We start from the raw sequence: 9,961 nt of genomic DNA, 5'->3' as shown, positions 1-9,961 counted from the left end.
TCATTGTAGTTTTGATTAGCAATGACAAGTGTCTTTTCATGTGTCTATCTGCCATCAGTATGTCTTCTTTGGAGAAATGTCTATTTATGTCTTCTGCCCATTTTTCAATTGGATTGTTTGTGTTTTTGTTATTGAAATGTATGAGCTGTTTGTGTAATTTGGAAATTAATCCCTTGTTGGTAGCATCGTTTGCAAATCTTTTCTCCCAGTCTGTAGGTTGTCTTTTTGTTTTCTTTATGGTTTCCTTTGCTGTGCAAAAGCTTTTAAGTTTAATTAGGTCCCATTTGTTTATTTTTGCTTTTATTTCTATTGCCTTGGGAGACTGACCTAAGAAAACATTTGTACGATTTATGTCAGAGAATGTTTTGCTTATGTTCTCCTTCTAGGAGTTTTATGGTGTTATGTTTTACATTTAAGCCATTTTGAGTTTTTGTGTATGGTGTGAAGGTGTGTTCTAACTTCATTGATTTACATGCAGCTGTCCTACTTTCCCAACACCACTTGATAAAGGGACTGTCTTTTTCCCATTGTATATTGGTGTGTGAGTTTTTTTCTGGGCTCTCTATTTTGTTCCATTGATCCATATGTCTGTTTTTGTGCCAATACCATGCTGTTTTGATTACTGTAGCTTTATAGTGTTGTCTGAAATCAGGTTGTGCCTCCTGATTTGTTCTTTATCTTCAGGATTGCTTTGTCAATTCTGGTCTTTAATGGTTCCATATAAGTTTTAGGATTATTTGTCCTAGTTTTGTGAAAAATGTCATGGGTAATTTGATAGGGATCGCATTAAACCTGTAGATTGCTTTGGGTAATATTGCCATTTTAACAATATTAATTCTTCTAATCCAAGAACATTTACTCATTTTTTAATGTTTTTTAAACTTTATTTTGAAATAAGTTTAGATTTATAGAAGAGTTACAAAGATAGTACAGAGTTCCCATACAACCTTTTCCCAGCTTCCCCGAGTGGCAGCATCTTACATATATATACATGGTATGTTTATCAAAACTAAGGAATCAACAGCACAGTTAAATTGGTACAGTACTATTAACTAAACCAAACTCTGAAAGAATCATTTAGTGGGAGTCCAGGTGGCTTTTTCTAGAGGACGCTAAATTAGTTAACTGTTATTTTCTGAGCACCTACTATATGCAGTCACTGTCTAGAAATTCAAGATAAGAAAGTATAAGACAAAGTCTCTTTTGAGGAGCAAGTTTAATACTTTGGGAAACTTTTTTTATGATTGAAAGTGGAAACGCTTTGGGGAAAAATGTTTTTTTGCAACTCTGCTTGAAAGAGAGGTGTAGAATGTGGCTGACTGCATGAATCACTGGAGTGGTGAGGAGGTGGGAGGGGGCAGTGGGGAAGGTTGTATCCATTCTGGCGACAGTGCTTTGGAGAATTTTTACTACGGGATGCAGAGCTGCAAGTGGGTACATGTGCGTGCGCAGGTACCAGTGTGTGGACACATGCACTGATTGTCAAACAGCATCCAGTCTCGTGTGCCTCCGCCTGAGATTTTTTTTAACTTTCTGAATGGAGAACAGCAATTTCCTTCATCCCTGCTTATTGTAGACGATCATATCCTGATAATTCAACCTGAGAGCTGTTATTTCATTTTATTTTAAATGAAACTCAAGGAAGTATACTGCTCTCATCTTAGAGAAGTAGTGAGATGTCTTGTCTTTAATATTACTCTTTCCTAATATGCACATATGCAGCAAGCATGGAGATGACATTTAAAGATACCTCCTAACCCACCATCAAATCAAGGCGTGCATTTTAAAATGCTTTGTGCTTAGGAACCCAGACTGTCCTGGATGTTGAGCAGCTTGATCCAATTGGATCTTGATCCAATCTGAGCTCTTACAAACCCTGCAGGGGCCCGTTAGCCTAAGCTGGTCTCTTCCATCTCATCCCCGTGTCTCATTTTGCTGTGCTCGAGTGTACCAAGATTCTGTCCATTTCTTTTTAATCAATATGATTGTGGAAAATCAAATAATACAAAAGCATGTAAAATAAAAAGCTGAAGTCCCCACCACCACCTCCCCGTGCCACTCCCTCACCTAGAACGAACTTCTGTGTAAAAATCTTGCTGGGTATTCTTTTAGACAGTTTACAGTGTATTAACATGGAATACATATGAAATATGTGTGCTTGTGGATTTCATTCTTTTAACACACTTCAAATTATGGATATATATCAGAATGTACTTTACCGTATGTCTATGAATGACATCTAGATTGTCCCCAGTTTGGGGCTGTTACGATTTGCAGTGAACAAACTTGTTCATTTGGTTTTTATGCACATAATCCTGTATAATTGCTAGAATTGTCATTTCTGGATCAAAAGTTGACTGGTATGGTCAAACTGCTTTATAAAATTCCTAATCGATTTATAGTCTAATGGAGTATGAAAGTACCCATTCCCCTACCTTCTGGCTAATACTAGATATTCTAAGTCTTTAAACTGTTTTTCCTAGTCAGTTGGGTGAAAGTTGCTTTTTTTTTCTTATTTCCTGATTGCTCTCTAGCATTTTTTTTTCCTTGAGTGTTTTAGCTACTTCTCTTTCTTCTTTGGAGAATGGTGTGTTCATGTCTTCTGTCCATCTTGATATCTGAAATGTAACTCCTTATAGAATGAATGTTAATCCTTTGTTACATGTATTGCAGAGATTTTCCCCAGTCTATTACTTGTCCCTGAATTCTGTTTTTTATAATGTATACCAGAATTTTAAATTTATATATAATCAAATATGTCAGTCTTTTCCCTTGGTTTTTATGGAGATACTTTCTTCTGATACTTTTGCAGGTCTTTAATCCACTGGGAATTAATTTTGTGCTGGATGAGGGATAGGGGTCCGACTTTTTCCATATGGCTCTCCAGTTGCTCAGCACCATTCATCACACTTTTCCCCTGATTTGAAATGCCTCCTTTATCACATACTGAGTCCCCTCACTACTGTTTCCTAAGTCTACTTATTTGTTCCTGCTCTGAAATCACAGTTTTCATTACTCAAGCTTTTTAGTATATTCTGTCATTTCTTTACCACATCTTTTTCATCTTCAGGTTATTTAAACACAAATAGGTTTTATCCATAGCAATATAACTTCAGTTTCACAGGTAAAGTTATAAAGGGGGAGTGACGGGGGGTAGAAGCTCTGGGGTTAACCTGAATTCTGTGGTGGTCTGGATTTTGGTGGGCGCTCCAGTATCAACTGAACACTACAGAAGTACTTGGCATTTGACAAGTAGTTTGTTTTGTCTCAGCAAATTACAACATTTCTGTGAAGTAGGCAGTGTGAACAATGCTGTCCCATTTACCTACAGGGGAAGTGAGGGAGAGTGGTTAGATGGCTTGCCCATGGCTGGGAGTGACAAAGCCAGACGTGTGGGACACAGCCTCCTCCCTCTCCTCTTGGAGGACTTTCCTCTCCACAGACTCCGCCTTGGGCTTGTTCCCAAATCCTCCCTGCCGCTAAAGGGTGGGCTCTCCTCCATCTTTTGAGAGAGACTCAATTAACCAGAACACCCCATCACCAGAGCATTTTAGTTGGTGAGATTTTTTTTTTATTATTATTATTTTTTGCGGTACACAGGCCTCTCACTGCTGTGGCCTCTCCCGCTGCGGAGCACAGGCTCCGGACGCGCAGGCTCAGCGGCCATGGCTCACGGGCCCAGCTGCTCCGCGGCACCTGGGATCCTCCCGGGCCAGGGCACGAACCCGTGTCGCCTGCATCGGCAGGCGGACTCTCAACCACTGCGCCACCAGGGAAGCCCCTCAGTTGGTGAGATTTTTAAATCCCGCTAAGCCTCTCTGTTGTAAGGCGCCTAGAGAGAAGAAACACGGAATGAGTGTGGTTGGCTGTGTGGTCTAATGGAAAGAACATGGTGCCCGGCATCCAGAGACCTTGCTTCCTGCGTGACTCACCCCACCTTTCTCCGTAACCTGCTCTCGTCTGTCAAGCAGGTAGGAATGTGCAGATTAAGTCCCTTTCAGCTTTACCATCCTACAATTTCATGATGGAAAAACGGGCCTTAGGGATCAAGGGGCGGTTGAGGTTGGCCGTTCTGATGAGCGATGAGCAAGGAGCGTCTTAACTGTCTTCAGATATTTGATTAATTGTTGCAGTGACTATTTGCAGCTCCAGTGTTGACAGAAGAAGAAGAAATTGCCTTGGACTGAAGCAAGGGAAAAGTTTGGTTTGATGTAGAGGGCTTTTGCACTCTACCGGTGATTAAATTCTGGAGTTGGGGCTCAAGAGAAATGGTGGAATCACCATTAATAAGAAAGAAAACTGACAACATTTGCCTAGTGGGGCTCCAGATGGGCTGGACTGAGACAGGGGGTGAGTCGATAGTTCCCTAGATTCAAGAAAGGGAAGTTTTAGACAGTTAGCAACTTAGGCATTTTGTGGATCCAGAAACTGGCAAGCTTGTTGGTTGTCTTTCCTTCCAAGATGAGTTTCTTGTTATATTCGTTGAAAAGTCAACAAGATAGATGGTACCTAGCACTGAAGGTTCACGGACACAGGTCCAGTACAAGAAGCATTTTAATACTCACTCTGAAAAGTGAAGTCTGTTTCTTACCATCATTGAGCCTTTCTGTTACTTAGAGGCAGCAGAAAAATCCAAAGCCATATTGGGTTTGATGACCAGTGAGCAACACATTTAACTACGGAAGTGTAGATTTTACTGCATTAGTTAGAGGGTGGAATACTTTTCTTCTTTCACCAGTCAGCCAACATGGGGGTCTGTGTTTTTAAACCATCTTTGGATTGAATGAATCCCCTTACCCCATTTCTAAGACTCGGTTGCCAGCCACGGCTGTAATTGCCAACATCACCATTAGAATCGTTTCGGGGCAGAACTTAGGCTCTGCCCCCAGACCCAGGATAAGTAGTTCCCGTTATGCAACCACACCCCTCACCTGTGATGTCTCCCCAGCCAGCTGCTTCTGGTTCGCAACAACTCCTCTCTCCCCAAATTAAAGATATGTTCTCTGGGTCTTAAGGAAAGGATCAAGACTTACATTTCAATGACTTTGTAGAATATTGCTGAGATTAGTGGTTCAAATCCTGAAAACGAATCCAGGAGAGAGGTTCTAGGAAGGTCCTAAACAGGACAGGACAGGATCACCGGAGTGTTCATTATTCTTTTTTTGTTTTTAAAGAAGATGTTGGGGGTAGGAGTTTATTAATTAATTAATTAATTTTGGCTGTGTTGGGTCTTTGTTTCTGTGCGAGGGCTTTCTCTAGTTGTGGTGAGCGGGGGCCACTCTTCATCGCGGTGCGCGGGCCTCTCACTGTCGCGGCCTCTCGTTGCGGAGCACAGGCTCAGTAGTTGTGGCTCACGGGCCCAGCTGCTCCGCAGCATGTGGGATCCTCCCAGACCAGGGCTCGAACCCGTGTCCCCTGCATTGGCAGGCAGACTCTCAACCACTGCGCCCCCAGGGAAGCCCCGGAATGTTCATTATTCTGAGGAAATGCCTTTGACAATGACAATGCTTGCTTGGTTCCAGTGTGACTGGTAGTTTCAGCCCCTCTTCATTCTCCAGTCCACTGCAGAGTCTTCAGAGCCCGCCCTCAGACTCCTCCTCCACACTAACATTTATGTAGCACCTACTGTGTGCCAGCCAGTCTCCAAGCACTTTGCATGCATTCATTTGATTCTCACAGCTATCATCCCCATATTACACAGGGATAAGTAACTTGCCCAAGGCCTCATGCCTGGGACTGGGGTCAGGCTTCTAGCCAGCACCATGGCCCCAGCATCCACGCCCTTAGCCACCAGGCACGCTGCCTTCCCGGGGACAGCTCCCCCGACCTTGGCCTTCAGGTCTCAGCCTCAACGCTGACCTCCTCCACAAAGCCTCCCCAGCCGGCTGCACCCTCCGCCCCACGCCCGCCTTCACGGACCCCTGAGCTTCTCCACGGCCCGTGTTAGTGCAGTTACCACTCCTGCGTAACTGCTGGGTGTCTGCTGTGCTGTGAGCTCCAAGGGAGCCAGGATTGGCTCCGTCTCCCCAGCACACGGCACAGTGGATGGGAGCTAAAGCCACAGGTCTGGGGAGTGAGAGATCTGGCTCCTCGTGCCCACGTGAACGCACAGGGGCTGGGGAAGCCAGCGCCTGCCGGGTGCAGGGCCCAGTGGCCTATGGCCCGTGAGCTTTGGTCTGGCTGCAGAAGCCACGCCAGGCAACAGGAACCCGTGGGGAATACCACCTTACTTCCTCTTCTGGGGACAGCTACCTCAGAAACCCAGGTGAAGGTTCGTTGGGTCCTGACCTTGGATCTGACGGGATGCCGTCACTCTGGGGCAGGTACGGGAAACCTGGACTCCCCTGGGAGTCCGTCCCGTGCTGCCCACGTGGTGCCAGCACCTCCAGCAGGGCTGTGGGAAGCAGGGGTCATGCCCAGCTGCCTCCAGCCCGTCCCCTCACCAGCCGTCTCACGTCATCTTTAATCCCATCTGCTGCTCTCGGCCTGCTCAGGGGAGCCCAGCAGGACAGTCCCCAGGGCCAGCACAGCCCTGCACTGGGTGTGGGTAGTGAGCTTTGCGTCAGCGTATTCCTACTACTAATAATAGCCCACTGATTGCTTTGAGAGCTCGTCCTGAACTAGGATGATTTGTGGTTTAGAACGGGCCGTGATTAATACGTTTAGATTACAGATAAAACATGCTTCATAAGAAATGAATTAGAATGTCTCCTTCTCATGTTTTCTTGAAGCCAGTCCCATCAAGCATAACTCTAAAGTATGATCCAGTTAGAAGTCTGAAAAAATTCAGACAAGGACTGGACTGATGGTCAGTGTTTTGTTACTTATAGACCACTAACTTTAAAACTATAAACGTTATTACAATGTTTCTGTTAGGATGGGGTCCGCTATGCTTTATAACAGCCCACTGGGCTGTACAGTGGTGGCCACAGTGCCTATGGCAGCTACTTGGGTCCCCACCTCCGTACCCTGATCACCCCTGAAAACGCCCCATTCCTTCCAGACCCACTGTGACAGCTGCAGCCCCAGAGACTAATGACCACATGCACAAGCCTTACGCCAAACCCTGCAAGTCTTCGCAACTTTGGTCACCAGGGCCTCGTCAGTGCCAACGATAGCCTTTTTCCCTGTTGGCAACCACAGCAAAGTAAAATTTCCTTCAGGAATCCCCACACTTAAAAGGGACATGCAGGATGAAGGGACTGGGATTTAGGGGCTTATTTATTTTTTGTAACAAGCATCTCATTTCACACGGAACTTAAAAAAAAAACCATCTTCTTTAAAACTATCTATTTTTTAAAAACTGTCTTAAAATACCTAGAAATAAACCAGCCTAAGGTGGCAAAAGACCTGTACTTGGAAAACTATAAGATGCTGATGAAAGAAACTGAAAATGACACAAACAGATGGAAAGATATACCGTGTTCTTAGATTGGAAGAATCAATATTGTCAAAATAACCATACTACTCAAGCCAATCTACAGATTCAACACAATCCCTATCAAATTACAGAACTAGAACAAAAATTTTTTTAAATTTGTATGAAAACATATGTACATATTCCTTTACCTTCTCAAAGCAATCTTGAGAAAGAAAAGCAGAGCTGGAGGAACCAGGCTTTCTGACTTCAGACTATACTACAAAGCTACAGTCATCAAAACAGTGTGGTACTGGCACAAAAACAAATATAGATCAATGGAACAGGACTAAAATAAACCCATTCACCTATGGTCAATTAATCTACCACAAAGGAGGCAAGAATATACAATGGAGAAAAGACAGTCTCTTCGAAAAGTGGTGCTGGGAAAACTGGACAGCTACATGTAAAAGAATGAAATTAGAACATTCTTTAACACCATGCACAAAAATAAACTCAAAATGGATTAAAGACCTAAATAAGACCAGATACTATAAAACTCCTAGCGGAAAACATAGGCAGGACCCCCTTTGACATAAATCGCAGCAATATCTTTTTGGATCCGTCTCTTAGCGTAATGGAAATAAAAACAAAAATAAACAAATGGGACCTAATTAAACTTAAAAGCTTTTACACAGCAAAGGAAAGCATAAATAAAATGAAAAGACAACCTACAGAATGGGAGAAAATATTTGCAAATGATGCTACTGACAAGGGATTCATTTCCAAAATAAACAGACGGCTCATACAGCTCAATATCAAAAAAAAACCGAAACAAAAACCAAACAACCCAACTAAAAGTATGAGCAGACCTAAACAGACAATTCTCCAAAGAAGACATACAGATGGCCAAACGCACATGAAAAGATGCTCAGTGTCGCTAATTATTAGAGAAATCCAAACCCAAACTACAATGAGGTATCACCTCACGCCAGTCAGAATGGCCATCATCAAAAAGTCTACAAAGAAATGCTGGAGCGGGTGTGGAGAAGAAGGAACCCTCCTACACTGTTCATGGGAAAGTAAATTGGTACAGCCGCTATGAGGAACAGTATGGAGGTCCCTTAAAAAACTAAAAATAAGGCTACCATATGATCCTGCAATCCCACTCCTGGCATATATCTGGAGAAAACCATGATATGAAAGGATACGTGTACCCCAATGTTCATTGCAGCACTATTTACAATAGCCAGGACATGGAAGCAACCTAAATGTCCACTGACAGATGAATGGATCAAGAAGATATGGTACATATATACAATGGAATACTACTCAACCATAAAAAAGAATAAAATAATGCCATTTGCAGCAACATGGATGGACCTGGAGATTATCATACTAAATGAGGTAGGTCAGATAGAGAAAAACAAATATCATATGATACCGCTTATATGTGGACTCTTTTTAAAAATGATACAAATAAACTTATATACAAAGCAGAAGTAGACCCACGTAGAAAACAAACTTAGGGCTACTGAAGGGGAAGGAGGAAGGGAGGGATCAATTAGGAGTTTGGGATTAACATATACACACTACTATGTATAAAATAGATAACCAATGAGGTCCTACTGTATAGTACAGGGAACTACTCAATATTTTGTAATAATCTATAAGGAAAAAGAATCTGAAAAATACATATACATGTATAACTGGAAAAAAAAAAACACCCTATCTTCTTTTCGAACAGAGCCTTCAGCCTTTCTGTAAGCTCTGGGGCTTGGGTGTGAAGTTTGCTCAAAAATCAAAAGGAAAACGACCGTACAATGTGGCTGTGTAAGGGTTTTCAATTCTGCCCTATAAAAATATATTAAAATGTGTTTTATTTTAGCAAATTTGCAAGCAGGTAAAAGACTTACCTCATTAAATAATTTACTTAAAAGCTTGGAGACATGCTTAGAAATTGACGTGGGGCTTCTTATTTGTTTTAAAAAGGTACTTGTCTCCACCACCCCGGGGTGATGGGAGATGGCCGTGCCCTGACTTACCTGGTGGCACCTGAATCCCGCTTTTTGTCTTCTTTCTACAAATGACGAGAAAGCAGAGCATGCTCAGCTGGCTCCGCTGCTTCCCCAGAAGCTTTGATCTCTACTCCAAAGTCATCCAGCTGCTGCCAGGAGTTAGAAACTTAGGAAGCGTGAATAGGGGACACGAGGCTATAGGACTTGTCGCTGCAACATGATAAATACTCAATACTCACAGTGCACTAAACTCATAGATGATTTATTGCTTTAAGTAACTAAACAAGAAAGAGAAGAGACAGGATGTTGGTCAAGACGGTTGACACTCTCTCCAAGGTTTGCCAGCTGCATCTACTTAAAGCCACATTCTGGACGATATAAACACATCATAGCATACATGGGAAGTGACTTGGCTAATGACACATGATTAAAATAGCACGTAACAAGGGCTCGCCACCAGTCGGTTTGCCTTGAAATGACAGAAAGAACGTGTGTTCATGTGATGTGCTGAATACAAAATCTTTAAAAAAACTTTTGGCATTAACACTAACACAGAATACTTTCTTGGACATTCTGCAAGAGTGGG

Source organism: Phocoena phocoena, chromosome 4 (assembly GCF_963924675.1).
Source record: "Phocoena phocoena chromosome 4, mPhoPho1.1, whole genome shotgun sequence".
Classification (NCBI taxonomy): Eukaryota; Metazoa; Chordata; class Mammalia; order Artiodactyla; family Phocoenidae; genus Phocoena; species Phocoena phocoena.
This window is presented reverse-complemented; position numbering follows the sequence as displayed.